Raw genomic sequence first — 17,747 nt, forward strand, 5'->3', positions numbered from 1 at the left:
ATAATCATTAAAATCATTTCTTAGCATAATGGTGTAAATGGATTCTCCAATATTTTAGGCTCATCTCTGAGGAAGGGCTTGCCTGAAACCTTTGATGTTTTATAATCAGAGAACCTTTTTGATCTTGCTTGGTTATACCAATTTTGCATAATAATCCCCAGTCAACAATAATTCTATCATATTAAAATTACTCTCCTTTATGCTTGATGGTCATCAAAGGAGATTTGTTTTAGCCAAATTAATTGCCTGTGGTATAAATGCAACCAAGGGATTAGTTTCTTGAGAAATTTAAAAGCTGGATCACTATCTAAATTTCAAGCATTATTGGGTTAAATTTAAGCCTTTATTTTCAATCTTGGGGGAAAACATGTTGTACTGGTATTCAAAATTATCATTACTAAGTATTTGAGTTTTCAGATACCACAATAAATAAGTCTAGGCCACCAAAGAGAATAGAAGTGTGCTTGGTTTTAAAGTAAGCTATTTATATTTCATTTGTACAAATAATGAAATATTTCTGTGAACCTGAGAGACATTTACTAAGCAGTCAGTATTCTGATTCTCTACAAGAGCGGTAATCAGAATGGATAGATGTTGTGAAGAAATGGGTTTCAAGCTAGACCCCTTTGTCTTGGTTTGTTGATCTGTTTTAACTGTTTATAGGATTAGTGAGCCTTGGGAGAATAAGTACAAAAGATGTTTTCAAAAAAATAATTTAACCAGAGCCATAAGGTGCTTTTATTACCACACATTCATAATTTTAATAATTCTGAGAGTATAGCAGTGTGCCACATCAGGTATATCTAGATATTGATAAGCAACTCCCTAGTGGTCCCTTCATAAGTTGTTTTTTTTTAAAGATTTATTTATTCATGCATATAAGAACTGGGGCACAGGCCAGAGGTATGGGTGGGTAAGAGGATTCACCAGAAAGAGAGCAGGGAACAGAACAGGCAGATAGACTGAAGTACATTGCTGAGGGGAACAGTGGGTGAGAAAGGAGAAGTCTGCTGCACCATGTGGGTAACTCCCTGACCAGGGATCCAACTCATGCTGCAGTGGCTGCAGATATCTTCATAGGTTGTGTGTTAACACCTTGAGCCACCATGGAGGCCCCCCTTCTTAAGTTGTTTTTTTGCTATCACAGCAACATTTCCAGCTTTATCACAAGATGGGAGAGGAAGTCATAATTCTTAACTCCTATTTCAAGTGATATTATTAGTTCCATAGAGAAAAAGTAAGCTAAAAAAAAAAAAAGCATCTGAGTCACATGCCCAAATTTTAAGAACAGAGTTGGTGGTTGGCTCTGGGATGATTGGAACCCTGATTTGGACACCATCAGGGTTTCTTCTGTATTTGACTGATTCTTTCTGTAGATTGGTTTCTTCACATTGGCTCCACCTTCTTGACCTCATCTAGTCCTACTGATCTCCCAAAGTGTCCACCTCTTGATACCATCCCATTATCTGGGATAGTGGGGAGTTTGTGGGGTAGAAATTTGATAAGTTAATTTGGGGAGGAAAAGAGCATGCAGTTCTAGAACATTCCACTCCTGGCTGCCCAAAATCATGTCCTTCTCATACGAAAAATAAATTCATTTCCTCCCAACAATCCCAAAAGCCTTAAAACTTATTCAAGAATAAATTCTAAAGTCCAATTTTTCATTTATATATTCTTTTTAAATATCTAAAACAGGTAGGGTGTATCTCAAGATTTATCATAAGGCCAAATTCTCTTTAATTGTGAGCCTTTGAAACCAAGTATATTATATACATTGAAAATACATTAGTGAGACAAGTATAGGGTAGACACCTTAGTTCCAAAAGGAAGAAATAGGAAAGCAGAAAGGGGTAATGAGTCCCAAGTGAGACTAAAATATAATAAGGCAAAAAGCATGAAAACTGAAGTCTCAAAAATAATCCTATTTGTCTTGATGCTAGGGTGGTAGTGCCCCCTCCTTGGTTGGTAGGATAGCCCTTCAGTGGCTGTCTAATGTGGCACTGCCCCACAGCAGCTTTCTTCCTATGCTCTGTGGTTCTTCAGGATTGGGGGCAGTCCTGTGCCTGTGGCTCTTCTAAAAGGTCACATCCTTTGAAATGTAAGATATTGTAACCATGTCCCCGTGATTCTGTGGAGTACATACATGCTAAGTTCCCTGCAGAGATCCCGTCTCCAGGCTCTGGATACTGGGGAAGTTGTGAAAATCCTGGTATATAGCTCTGGGCTACTGATGTCATGGCTGATCCATACCAATCTCCTTATTAACATGTCACACCATTATTGTGCTACATGGACAGACTGAAAATTTCCGAATCTTTTAAGTTCTTCCTTTTTGTAATTCCATTTTAATGGAATTATTTATTTTTCTTATTTTTCTCTTCTCATTTTATTATAGTCAACATACAACAAATCATACTTTCAGTAATTTGCTTAGAAACAGTTTCAACACAATATCTCTCACAAGTTCTACATTTTACAAAACTCTAAAACAAACACATTCAATGAAGTTCCTTGCCACCTTATGACAAGGATTGCCTTTCTTCAAGTTTCTGTTACTGAGCAACCCTAAGGGAAACAGAAATTAACCTGGGTTGTGAGTCCTCACCTATATTTTAAGAACTTGGGACAAGACCCAAAAGCAAACACACAAAGAGAAACTTAGTTGTATTTACAAGGGGAGGAAGAAGAGGAAGGAGAGAGAGAGAGACAGATGATTAACTGGCTAGCATCCCGCCAGCAACACCATCAGAGCTGAGACCCCAGTGTGCAAATCAAAGCAGTAAAATCAGAGTGAGAAAATGCATGTTTTCAGTTTTAAGCTCACCATGGCTGCTTAGCTCTGCCCCTAGCTCCCAGCAGCACCCTGTTGAAGAAGTCAAGCCATAGCATGCTGGGAGTTATACTCCTTGGCATCTGAGATCTCCTTGGGGTACAGATGGAATTAGTCTGTAAAGATGTCAGGGAGTATAGTTCTTTCTGAATGTCATTCACTGATGTGGCATTTACAGCTTACTGTTCCTCTAACAGTTCCAGTACTTTCTGTCTGAAACTTCATCAGAATAGCTTCTTCATGCATATTTTTTTAATATTTGTTTTATTTATTGCATAGGACAGCTGAGCTATAGCCCAGAGGTGCGGGGGTGGGGGTGCAAGGATTCACCAGAAACAGGGTAGGGAGCAGAATAGGTGGATCTACTGAAATGCACTGCTGAGGGGAGAGGTGGGTGAGACAGGAGAGGTCTGCTATGCCAAGTGGGTTAGCTCCCTTACCAGGCATCAAACTCAGGCTGAAGTGGCTGCCAATAGCTTGATAGTGCTGAGTCTTTAACCCCAGCACCACCAGGGAGGCCTCTTCTTCGTAATCTTTCAGAATTACTTAGGTATTTTCCAAGGAGACTGAGACTTTCTCTACAGCTTTCCTCTTTTCTTTGTCATCAGAATTTCCCTTGCCAGTCCATTCATGACAATGTAGGCTTTCTCTGCAATACACTTCAAAATTCCTACAGCCTCTGTCCATTATGCATTCCAAAGTTACATCCACATTTTTAGCTATTTGTTACAGCAGCACACCAACTTCTCAGAACCAATTTTTGTCTAACTTAGGTAATTTTGGCAAAAATAGTATTAACTGGATGACTAATAAACAATAGTAATTTGTTTTCTCTCATGTTCTGGAGACTGGCTGTCCAAGATAAGGGTGTCAGCAAGGTTGGGTTCTGCTAAGGGCCCTCTCAGGGGTTGCAGACTGTTGACTTCTTAATGTATTCTCAAAAGAACAGAGAGCAAGAAGAGAGAGCAAGCTCTCTTATGGCTCATACACACACACACACACATATATATAAATGTATATATCTATATATCTATGTGTAGATATACCTAGTTCTGCCATTCATCCATTGATATACACCTTTTTTTCCTTTTTTTGATTATTGTAAATAACACTGCTCTGAATGATGATTATACAAATACCTTACTGAGACCCAAATTTCACTTTTCAGATATGTTCCCAGAAGTAGAATTACTGGATTATGTAGTCATTCTATTTTTGCTTTTTTGAAAAAACTATTTTCATAGTGGCTGCAACATTTTACTTTTCTCACCAACAGTGCATAAGATTCCTAATTTCTCTACATCCTCACCAACACTTATTTTCTGTTTTTTTTTTCTTTTTGTTTTTTTGACATCCTGATGAATGTGAAATTATATTATTGTAGGGAATCCCAATTCCTAACCTATAGCTCCATTCCTTTATCTAACACTTAATAATGTAACTGAATGATAGTGATTTTGTTATGAATAAATTTATTCCAATTTTAATTATTAAAGCACTTTCATACCTTGTCTGTTATTAACAAATAGCGTGCAACCTACCTCAATCATACAGTGTCATAGGATTGTTACATGGTGGTTTTAAAATGCAATGATATGATTGTAGTATGTAGAGAAACAAAGTCCTGAAATAAATTTTTACTAATTTACCTGAAAGTGTGATTCATATTTTCTATTTATTATAAGAAGATTTATTGCTATATGACTTTCCTCTACTACCATCTCTGATAACCCCTTGGCCATTTCTCCCTATCTACTTCCTTATGCTAACCCCAGAAATCTCACTTTGTTTATTAGCATCCACTTACGTTTATAAGTACATTGCTTTGTTGAATCACCTGCTATATAAATGTCCAACATTTACAGTTTCTGGCTTGTTTTACTGCATATAATTCTATTGAACTCTTTCCATTTGGCTGTAAATGGTAACATTTCATCTTGCCTTATGGCTGAATAATATTCCACTGAGCAGATATAACACATATTCTTAATCTAATTATCAGTGAGCACCTACATAATTTCCATGTCTTCATAACTGTAAATAATGCTGCAATCAGCATTGAAGAGCTTATTATTTTTGAGTTGATGATTTTACATTCTTTAGATGTCTAGGAGTAGAACTGCTGGGTCATACAGTATTTCCATTTTTAGTTTTTTAAGATATGTCCAGCTTGCTTTCTGTAATAGTTGCACCAGTTCACATTCCCACCCTTAGGGTTTCTCTGCATCCTCTCCAGCACTTGTTTTGGGTTTTTTTTGTTTGTTTTTGTGTTAAATATGTGCAATTCTCACAGTGTGAGATGATAGTTTGTGATTTTTAACCTCCATCTGTCTTATGGGAAACATCGATGAACATTTTTTCATATATCTATTGGTTTTCTATATTTTCTCTTTGGTGAATTTTCTTTTTAGATCTGCTACCAGTTTATTTTGTTGCTTTTCTGTTGTTGAGTTTCTTTTTATATATTAGATATTAACATCTTGTCAGTTTTGCAATGTGTAACTATTTTCTCCCTTTTATTAGGATATTGTTTTAACTTTTATTTTCTTTCTCTGTGTTAAAGTTTTTAAATTTGAGATTTTTTCCCTTGCCCTGGGGGAAACTCTCCAAAAACATATTTAGCATTGACATCAAGGAATGTATCAGCAATGTTTTCTTCTATATATTTTATTATTTCAGGCATTCGATCTATGTATGGTTAATCCATTTGGAAATTATTTGTGTGTGTGAGGTTAGAGAGCAATCCAGCTTCATTCTTTCACATGTGAACTTCCATTCTCCTACCACTTATTAAAGAAATACTCTCTTCCTCATTGTTTAATCATGGCTGCTTCTCTTAAATAAGTATTGATATGTCTGTGAATTAAATCTGGGCTTTCAATTCTTTTTCCATTGATCCATATATTTATTTTTGTTGCCAATGCCATATTTTTTTAGTGTTGTTACTTTATGGTATAAAGTCATGTAATTTGATACATCTCCTCATTTTTTTTCTGGATTGCTTTTGCTATTTGAGACCTTTTAAAACTATATACAATTTCACTACTTTTTGTTTAATTTCTTTGAAGATATTTGTTGGTGTATTGATGGGGATTATATTAAATTTATATATAACTTTTGATAGGATAGTCATTTTGATTATATTGATTCTCCCCATCCATGAGCATGGAATGTCTTTCTACCTCCTTCTGTCACTGTCTAACTCCTTTTATAATGGTTTGTATTTCTCATTGTATAGGTCCTTCACCACCTTAGCTAGTTTAAATCTGAGGTGTTTGATTCCTTTTGAAATGATTGTGAGTGGAGTTCTTTTCATAATTTCTTCTTGTTCACTGGTTTTTTATTGTTCTCATAATAAATGCATATTGAATCTTGTCAAAAGCTTCCTTAGTTTCTATTGATATGATCATATGATTTTTATCTTTTTTTGTTGGTGTGGTAAAATATATTTATTTGTGTCCCAAGAATAACTTCCACCTGATCATGGTGTATAGTCCTTAACATGTAATATTGAATTTAATTTGATGAGATTTTGTGAAGAATATTTGCATCTATGTTCATTAGCAAAATATAAGTGCAATTTTCTTGTGTCTTTATATGTTTTTTGTCAGTGTATTGTTAGTCTCTTAACAGCTGAGATAAAATATCTGAAATACATATATCTAGGTGTTAGGATCTAGAATTAATAAAGGATTACTTCATATGAGTAAGATAAAAGTAATAATGCAACAGGAAATGAACAAAGGAGAGAATAATGAACAGAAAGGGAAGCCTAACCTAAACACATGTGAATAGAGTCTCATTCTCCCTGATTATTTTTAGAATACAAATAAAGTGCTGAAATTCAATTTCACATACATCATTTTACAAAATTAAAATCTAATTTCGCAATTCAGTTATTTGATGTGACTCTGGAGCAAGAACTCTCATATATGTTGGTTGCAACTTTCACTGATGACTTTGAAGTAAAATTTAGCAGCATCAGGGAATATCAGTAATGGTTAAAAACCTTCACAGTGTACATCCTAAAGAAGATCTGATAACAACAGATAACAAAAAAACAGTGGGAAACACGGTCATGGTAGCTTTGCCTGTCATAGTGAATATTGACATGTACTAAATGTCCATTAGCAAGAGAACAGAAAAATATTCTGACTTCACAGTAAAATACTACACACAGATCAAATTAATGAACTAAAGCTACATAGTTAGACCTCAAAAACTTACACTAGCATAAAAATCAAGTTTTTCAATGATATGCAAGTTAAGTCATTTACATAAAGTTTGGAAACAGGAACAATCTTTCAGTGTGGTGTTTATGTATATGTACACAAGTAGTCATAAATAAAAAAGTGCAAATGAATGGTGAATACCATATTCAAAACAGTGTTTCCTGGAGGAAAAGAGGATTGAGAAGCAATACATAGGGGCTTCAATAATTTTGAGTTTTATTTTTTAAGTTGAGAGTCTATTACAAGGATATTTAGTATATGTGTCTATGACTTCATATGCCAGAAATGTTTTGCAATGATCTGTCTATCCTATTTAATTTGTCTGACTGTTGTCCATCTGTCTCCCACCTGTCACCACCTTTCTGTCATCTACCCATCTGAAGCAATCAAGACAAAAATTGATAGTAGCTTTGTAAGTATTATATTATTCTCTTTACTTTGCTGATTATTTTAAACATAAACATGTTAGTGTGAGGATAATAGATCAGAGGAGATAAGGGAATGCTATGCTTCTTGAGTAGCAGATGGAAAAAATAGTGAATCTGAAAACAATTTAGGAAAATGAATGGGTATCTCTGGAGACTACTTGAAAGTAATGGTTTAAGGGAAAGATCAGGTACATGGAGGGTTGATCTGTTTCTGTCCCAAGTCTCCTAAAGGACAATAAAACAATTTTTTCTCTTCTTAGAAAATACATTTTAAAAATGGTGATGTTGATATTTGGCACAAGATAAGTCCTCATCTATCTAATAATGTTCACAGTTTACATTTCTTGTACACATATCTTGATTCTTCATCCAAATATGTGCATCCTAGAATATTTGCTATGGAGTCCAACAGAAGGAATTTTCTAGTATAGCTTGTCTCCTGAAAAGTCTAAATTTTTCAGCTTAAAGAAAATGTAGACCCTGTCAAGGACGTATTCACAGTCTACAATGAACTGGCCTGGCATGAGATCTAGGAGAGATCCATTCCTTGACCCTGCATGTGGACATTTTGAACTTTGGACAATGGAAATGCTGATTGGGTTGAAAGAGTTCGTACAACTGAGAATCACCTATTGGGAGATGGATGTTGCCTAAAGACCTTGGCTGGAGTTTGCAGAATTTGCTGATCAAGTTTTTGGAAAGGGCCATAAAGATGGCAATGTGCAAGATTTTCATTGTTGATAAGAATCCAGGTGAAAATGTCTATTACAGGCATTTTTTACCCCAGCGCCTTCTTTAGATCTGCTAATTCATCAGAACTTGCTGCATGTTGCTTTGTGGTCATTTTACTTCTGTACTAGTTCTAGATTTAGGATCTTTCTAAAAACTCTTATCTAGCCATGGTAGAAAGGCAAAACAACACTTTTATTTTCTTGCCATCATAACTCAAAGTTATTTAAGAGTTTGTCATAGCACTGTGTCTTTGTGCCCCACCAAATTCCTGGCAAATAATGGAAATTGCTTCTTCATTCTTCTATTCATTCCAAAAAAACCATTCCACTCATTTTTCTGTTCTTATATTGGTGATACCATTACTACAATGGTCTGAAAAGAGCTAATGGATACCATTAAGTGTTGCATTAACAAAGTAAGCAAGACTGCTTAACCACAAAGGCCCAACTTAGGAGACAGCGTACATTTAACTTTACAATTGGCCCTTGAATTACATGGGTTTAAATTGCATGGGTTCACTTGTAGACAGATTGTTTCTTCTCAGTCCCACCCTACCATTTCCTCCTCAGCCTACTCAACATTAAATCAATGAGAATGAAAGTGTTTGATGGTCCACTTATATTTTCTTAATTTTTTCTTCTAGCTTTCTTTACTCTGAGAAAACAAAATAAATTACACATATAAAATGTGTTAACTATTAATGGTATGGTTTCTGTCAATAACAGGCTATTAGTTAAGTTTTGGGGGAGTCAAAAGTTATATTTTTTTAATGATCAATTGTATATCAGTCTAATTGGAGATGTGCCAATTTTCTATTATTGATTTTTATGACCCCGTCCCTTATTCAGAATCATTAAAAGTGAATTTATGTTTAAAACTAAATATATAGTTTTGAGCAGTTTTTATAACACCTATGGAGAAAAGAGATAATCCCAGTAACTTGAGGACTCATTGCAGTTAAGAGTATAAACTTAACTAATATATTTTACTCACTAAGAACAAACACAAATTACATTTTTTGTTAGGTAGAAAGCTAGAGAAAAAACAAAAAATAAATGAGATATTGATTATAGAAAAGGGAAAAACTCAAAGGCCTATCTGTCTTTTCTGTATAAGAAAGCTTGCCTTCCATAAACGTCACAGAAAGAATATTTGCAAAATTATAATCAGATATTTCAGGAGCAAGGTCATGTTTCTGATTCGCATTCTCAATAATCACAAGTGAAGCATGTCTGAAATAAGCAGCCTGGGGGGTCTTAGTAACAACCTTTTGCTCAGTTGCTTGTATGCAACTTAGTCCCTGATATGAATCTTGCTTCATGTTAGACCATGTACAGCCATGAAGCAGAATCAACCTGGGGGGGTCCCATGACTACTTTCCCTTTACTTACTCCTTGGTATGCAACTATACAACTCACCTCCTGGTATATAGGCTCATCACATCTGACTATGTGCAGCTGCCAATGCAAACCCACGCAGAACCTTGCAGAAACTGAAAGTGTATATAAGCCTCTGACTTCCTACAGACAGGTCTCAGTCTTTGGATGTGAATCCACTGAGTCAGCATCGGTACAATAAACCTGTTTCTTGTTAGCCCTGGTGTCTTAAGTTTTCTTTGTGTAATATAGCACAACTAGTATCCTGTTTGTTATAGAGGGAACTTCAAGAACATTTATCTTTCTATTAATATTTCAGGGCTTTGATCCTAGGTTATCAAGATTGTGAGGAAGACTTTCATAGCATTTGATCTATTTGTTAGATCTGAAGACTGCTGCTTTTAACTTCTATTGAATCTCACATTTACAGGTAAAATCAGGCAGTATAAAGGCTGCTCGTACTTCTGAAGAAAGTATAGTTACCCCAAAAATGATAATATTTTTGGTCTCTCCCCATTTCTCTTATAAAAGTATGGATAGTACCATACCAGTGAGGCTTCTTTGCTTGTCTTTATCTATTAAATACATATGATTTATGATACATATGATACATATGAGAACTAAGTTTTCCAACCTTGGTGCCATTGATTTGAGAGACTCGATGATTCTTTGTTATTGTGCATTTAAGGACGTTTAACAGCATTCCTGCCCTCAATCCACCAGATGCCAGTAATTCCCATCATGCTGATATGACAACAAAAATGTCTCCAAACATTACCAAATGTTTCTTATTGGACAAAATCGTTCCCAGTAGAGAACTATTTTAGAGATATATTTTATGAGCTTCCAAAGGGGAACACTGAGAAAAGGCTATCATTCTACATACAATCTCAATGATATTTGGATTAGGTTTTTAAACAGAAAGACATGTTTGAGGTTATTCTAAAAAATACATGAGGTGGGAACCTCTTCTTACAGAAGCATGATTGTGTAACAGGACTTGCCTTCTGTGTTCTAACTGATAGAAGCATAAATACATGGATCGCATTTCTATGCTATGTATGGAAATAACTAGTGTGAATGAAGATCAGTTTCTATACCAAAGGAGTAGACACTCCAGAGACATTTTGCAAATGCCTGACCAAAATGAAAGTTAACATAAATCACTATTTACTCTGCATACTCATCAGTATCAAAAATAACTACTGGCTTTCATCAATGTAATCTACCAACATGTGTGTTTGTGTGTGTGTGTGTCTGTATGTGTATGCATAAGAATCTGCCTTTCTTGGCTATTCTTGTATTGTTAGAGAAAGAATAATAACCAGAGGGGTAGTTAAAGCCACTTAATTGGTATATGAATACATGAAATGTTCAATTAAGAAGGCCAAATGCCAGAGATTTGAATTAGTTCAATGATTTTCTAGGACTTGACATGGTACATTACTAGTGACTAGCATTACAAAGTGTTCTGCTTTATAAGACCCAGGGTTAGCTGTTATGCTTTGACTTCAAACAACTAATATTGTTGTCATTTTGTTTTGTATTTTCTTATGTTATTCAATGTTTAAATTCCTAGATAATAGTCTATACTTATGTAAATATCTGCTATTATAAGAATATCCAAGATTTTATTATTCATTCATTGATCACCAAGTGTCATCCATTTTAACTCTGTTCAGCTACAAAATGGACAAGAATTCTTATTTGACAGCTTTCAGCTTTTCAGTGACTTACACAAATTAAGCAGATTCTACTGTGCTTATAAGGAATGAGCTGCTTGAAGTTTGTGAGGTGTCTGCTGATTTAAAAAATTATCAACCATAAAATCATTTACTGTCTAAGTAAATTGGAAAGCTTCTATTACTGGTTGAATTTTCAGGGTTTTTTTTTGCAATAATAATAATAATGAATAAAAGAATAGTAGTAAAATTATGTGCACTGATGCATGAAATAAATTTTCATAGCTATGATTTGTTCTGCAGGTTATGCCTTCTAATACCTATTACAGAAATCAGTCTCAAAGAGAAACCTAGCACTATAAGTCTCATGAAAAACACTCCTTAAAAAGAGAATAATTTTTCTTTATTTTGATACATGTATATTTAGAACTTCTTGAATACTAAAAAATAAGATTGTAGATGGAATCATTACTTTGAGCAAATAATGATTTTATGGGTAATTTCAACACAATGCCTTCACTTCTCATATAAGGACACTGAAATTCAGATATATTAAATAATTTTCCCAAAGTATCATAGAAAGAGGACAATAAGCATAATAATACAGACTTACTAATTCTTCACCTAGTGGTATTGGTTTTCCATCATTTGATCTTTATGAACTTCAGGATTATTTTTCCTGATGATATGATTATATGATTTAGATATTGAAGGTAGGGCCTCCCTGGTGGCATAGAGGTTAAGTCTCAGCACTGTCACACTATCGCCACTGCAGCCTGAGTTCAATCCCCAGCCAGGGAGCTAACCCTACATGGTGCAGCAAACCACTCCTGTCTCACCCATTGCTCCCCTCAGCAGTGTATTTCAGTAGATCTACCTGTTTTACTCCCTAGTCTGTCTCTGGTGAATCCTCTCACACCCCCTGCACCTCTTGCCCATACCCCAAATCTTCTATGCATAAATAAATAAATAAACCTTTTTAAAAAATAGACGTTGAAAATAAACCAAAAATATTTTCTTATTCTCTCACAAAATGTTTGTGTATAACTTTCTTTTTTTTAGCGGCATGTTTTTATTTATTTATTTATTTGTTTGTTTGTTTGTTTTGTTTATACATGCACTGGGTACAGTCAGAAGCACGGGAGGGTGAGAGAATTCACCAGAGCCAGAGCGGGGAGCAGAGCAGGCAGAAGGACCAAAGTACACTGCTGAGGGGAGCAGCGGGCAGCAGGAGAGGTCTGCGCACCATGTGGGACCCTCCTCCGGTGGCCGGGGAGCAGCCGGGGATCGAACCGGCGCTGCAGAGGCTGCGGGCAGCTTCGCAACCCAGCGCTCAACCACTGCGCCACCGGGGAGGCCCTGTATATAACTTTCAAGGGTGATTTTAATTGTACTTAATATTTCATGGCCTGTTGCATGCACATATAACTACGTATGTTATAAGGGCAGCTGGACACCTGAGTTGTATGATCCAAATGCTCTGCCTGAATCACTCTTATCTCTTCAGGTGCAGTTGATTTTACCTTTGACCTGCTGGATACCATTTGGCATTTTTCCTTTCTATCTGTGCTGCCTCAGTTAGGAATATTTGGTCTACCTTGTCATAATCTATTGGTTGGCCTATAATTCTGATAGAGATTGTTCTAAAATGGGTCTGTGCTCTCCATGACCTCAATAATATAGTTTCACTTGAAGAATAACGTCAGTGTGATATGAAAGGTCTGCCCATTTTTTTTTATACTTCTTCCTATCACTCCCACTCAGTAAATTACACCAGAGTCAGTGTACTTGCCTTACCACTTTGGACTTACAAAAAATTTCTCTTGAAATATCTTCTTTGATCCACAGTTTACTTAAAAGTGTATTATGTATGCATTTTCATTTTGGTTATATTCCCCATACAATTGTACCTCCTCCCTTATTTTGACTCTAGTCCTTCCTTTCCCCGCTCCCCACCCCCCCTCCCCGATCTGTAGTGTGTCTCTGGTTTATAGTTGCTTGTTGGTTTTGATTTTTACTTTGTATTGATTAGTCTTTTTCCTGGTCTCTTATTTAGGTTTTCTAAATTCCTGCTATGAGTGAGACCATCCGGTATTTTTCTTTTTTCTTTCTGACTTATTTTGCTGAGCATGATCCCTTCTAGTTCCATCCATGTTGCTGCAAACTGCATGTGTTTATCTTTTTTTGATTGCTGAGTAATATTCCATTGTGCAAAGATGAAAAAAGATGTAAGAATTATATAAAATAATTTAAATAAATAAATAAAAAATAAATAAAATAAAAATGTATTTAACTTTCCAAATATTTGGCGATTTTCCAGTTACCTTTCTGTTACTGATTTCTGGTTTGATTTCACTGATGTCTGAGAAATACTTTGCATGGTTTCTCTTCTTTCAGTTTTGTTAAGGTGTGCTTTATGGTTCTTAATGTGGTCTCTTTTGGTAAATAGCCCATGTCAACTTAAAACAAGTGTGTGTCCTGATGTTGGCTGGAATATTCTATAAATGTCAACTAGATCAAGTTGATAATACTGTCCAGGTCATGTATATTCTTAATGTTTTTCCTTCCCACTTGAATTATCAATTACTGATAGTTATTTTGAAGTCTTCAATTAGAATTATGGATTCATTTATTTATCCTTGAGTTTTATCAGTTTTGTTTAATGAGTTTTATACTTTTTGGTTAAAATGAAAACATATTCAGGATGATAATGTCTTTTGGAGGAATTGACCCCTTTATCATTATGTAATGCCCCTACTCTTCCCTCATAATTTTCCTCATTCTGATGTTTACTTTGACTGAAATTAATATAATTATCCCAGTTTACTTTTGATTAATATTAGCATAGTATATAGTTTTTTCTATCCCTGTACTTCTTATTCATGAGTATTTTTATATTTCAAGAGTATTTCTTAAAACAACATGTATTTGGTTCTTGTTTTTTTTAAATCCATTTGACAATATCTATCTTTGAATTTGTTATGTTTAGATCATTCATGTATAAAGTGGCTTGATGTGGTTACATTATTACCTACCATGTGTATAACTGTTATCTACTATACTAGTTTATATTCACGCCCCTTTTTTCTGTCTCCTCTATTTTTAATTGAACACTTTATATGATTCCATTTTATCTACTCCCTTAGTATATCAATTATACTTCATTTTAAATTAATATTTTTAGAGTAGTTTTATGCCCAGGAAACTTACTCATCTGCCCCCTCATTATTTCAGCTATTATTAAGATCTTGCATTGGTGTGATACATTTATAAAAATTGATGAACTGAATGATACATTATTATTAACTAAAGTTCATAGTTTACCTATGCAAACAGTGTGGAGCTTTCTCAAAATATTAAAAATAGATCTACCATGTGATCCAGCAATTCCACTCCTAAGTATGTCTACCTGAAGAAAGCAAAAGCACTGATTTGAAGGGATATATGCAAACCTGTTTTTGCAAATAGTGCTCCAATGAATATAGAAATGTATATCATCAAATTAGTGTTTTTGCAGTTTTCATATAGATGCATAGGAGAGAAATTGTTGGATCATATGGAAGATTTATTTTTAATATTTTGAGAAAACTCCATAGTGTTTGTCCATAAAGCTGGACTTGGGTACAGTCTCACTGACAGTATCCAAACATTGCTATTCTCTACACCCCTGCTAACATTGTTATTTCTGCTCTTTCTTATTTGGGTCATTCTCACATGTGTAAGGTGATATCTCATGTGGTTTTGATTTGCGTCTCTCTGATGATAAATGATAATGAGTATATTTTCTTGTGCTTGATGACCATCTGTATGGTAAGATTTGGTGGAAACTCACTAGTGTAACAGTCTATTCATTTCATTTTTTAAAAAAATTTGTGATTACTTTTGTTTCAATTACCTTATATGTATATGTTCTATTCTTGTTTTCTATTTCTTCAGGTTGTGTGCGTCTAAGAATGTGTCCATATCTTCTAGATTAACCAATTTATTGGCATAAAAATGTTCATATTAGTCTCAATTCTCTATTTGGAGCTGTTATAACTTTTCCTATTTTATTTATGAATAGATGCATTACATTTTCTCCGTCTTAGTGATCCTAACTAGAGGGTTATCTATTTTTCTTATTTTTTGCAAAGAACAAGCTTTACATTACATTTATCTTTTGAACTGCCTTTTTGATTTCTATTTTGTTTATTTTCACCTCAATATTTACTTCCTTCTTTCTAGTTCATTTATTCTTCTTCTAGTTTCTTAAGGAATAAAGCGAGATTAGTTGAAATCTTTATTTCTTTAATAGATCTCTGTTGCTATGTATTTCTCTATTTCTGCAGTGTCAAATATTTTCACCTAAACAGTGGGCACATGTTACAGAGAAGATTCTGGGCTTATTTCACAGATATTTTCTCTTGTTCCTTTGCTAGAGTCACAAAGGAATCATTCTTGAATCTTCACTATGATTATCTAGTAGGATTTGTAGAGTTAAATCCCATAAATATGTGAAATCTCTCCAAGTTTATCACTCTAAACCTACAATTCGTACTCAGCAGCCAACAATTTATCAAAATCACCAAGGTTTCTACTATGATTCCTAGCTGGTCTCTGCAGGGATGTGTGTCCAGGGGCTTCTCAATGGGAGAAAACATCAGCTCTGACTGGATGTCCTTGTCTCTCGAGTCCTGGGCATGATAGCCCTGTGTTACCTCAGATCTCCAGGAGATCTGTGTTATCTCAGATGGGTGTGTTACCTCAGCCCTGTGTTACCTCAGATGGGTCCAAGAAAAGTATTTGATTTTCAGTGTGAGTATTTTCCATTGTAAGGATAGAAGTGATGAACTTGGCTCTATACATGTTGGAACCAAAACTCCATGATCTCTCATTTCATTTGTGCCTCTGTGTCTTAGAATATATATTTTGACTCATCCTAGAATGCATTTTCCAAACTGTCATTTAGAACTCACCACAATATTACCGCCTTGAAAAAATTTCCTATTTTCCTGTCAGCCTGCATCCCAAAAAGTTTAATCATACTTTTCCATATCTCCCAAAATATCTAAAAGATTAGAAGACATTTACAGTTGGCCCTTGAACTATGTGGGTATTAGGAGCAGCAGCCCCACTTAGACAAAAATCTGTGTACCATGAATGTGCATCCCTTGGATAGAAAGAAATCCAGGTATAAGTGGAACTGCACAGATGTTGTTTTAAAGTACTAGATACTGTTTTATATACTTGTTTTGTGCTAATGTATATGTTGTTATCTTACACTGTGACCTGTATTTAATTCATCTTTTTGTCTGAAGTGTTTAAGGACACATAACAGTACATAGTACACTTTCAGTAAATATTTGTTTAGTAGATAAATTCAACATTACAGATGTCAAGGCTTAACTTTGTACATCTCTCTGGTCTAATTAATACTAGCCCATTATGATGGAGAAAGCTAATTTACCTCAATATTTATATTTCTTTCAACGAAAACTTTACAGCTGTGTAGATAACTACTCACGTTATGCCAAATATTTGACTTGAGGACAACTGAACTTAACTTCTATTCCTGTTCTTTCTCCCACCTTCATTGATAAAAAGATTGAAAAAATTATAGAAGATTTTATAAAAACATTAGTATCTTAATTAAAGATATGGTGATTTTTTTGAAATATGACATTTAATTGGAGTATAATTTATAATGCAAGCTGTTATATATATCATATGATTTTATGTGACATTCATTATCTACATCCCTCCTGATGTGATGGTTTTTTTTTTCTCTGTGTGTACGTGTGTGTAAGGTTTATGTTTTATCCTTTTTCTTCCAAAACACCAAATAGAGTGACAGGTGAATATTAGAAACTCATGAGTCAATTTCGCAGGTAGACATTTATCAGTTAGACTATGTTCAAATAATAGTATCATAAAATTATTACTGTAAATGCCATTGAAAATTGAAAATTCTATTAAATGTTTTGACACTAAATAAGGCAACTCCTCTGACCTGCTGATAACTAGCTATGAATGCGAGTGTCTGATCCTGTGTGGGAGGAATGTCATCTGGGAACATGAGAGCATTTCAGGCTTTATTGTAAAACACAGTGGCTGTATTCGCCATATACATATGTTCATTTGTACTGAACTTCTCAATTGTTTCACAAATAAAAACAGTGCTTCTTGTGGATCTGCCAAAAGTTGACAATTTGAATTATTTATGGATGATTTAGATTCTAGGGTGATTTCCTGCTTGAATATTTCGTGTCATTGACTGTAAATACAAAGTAGAATTGTTAGACTGATTTTTCTCTTTCTAAAATAAATTTGTGCTTTAGATTATATAACTTCCTGAGGAATATCCTGAAAATGAATGGGTTAGATTGCTACATAGAGTGACTGGTAGATGCCGGAGGATAATGTTTTAAATTTTTGTTACTTTTATGCTTTAATATCTGCTTTTATTTATCTCATTTCCACTCTCGATC

The sequence above is a fragment of the Talpa europaea genome (assembly GCF_964194135.1).
Source record: "Talpa europaea genome assembly, chromosome: 6".
Lineage (NCBI taxonomy): Eukaryota > Metazoa > Chordata > Mammalia > Eulipotyphla > Talpidae > Talpa > Talpa europaea.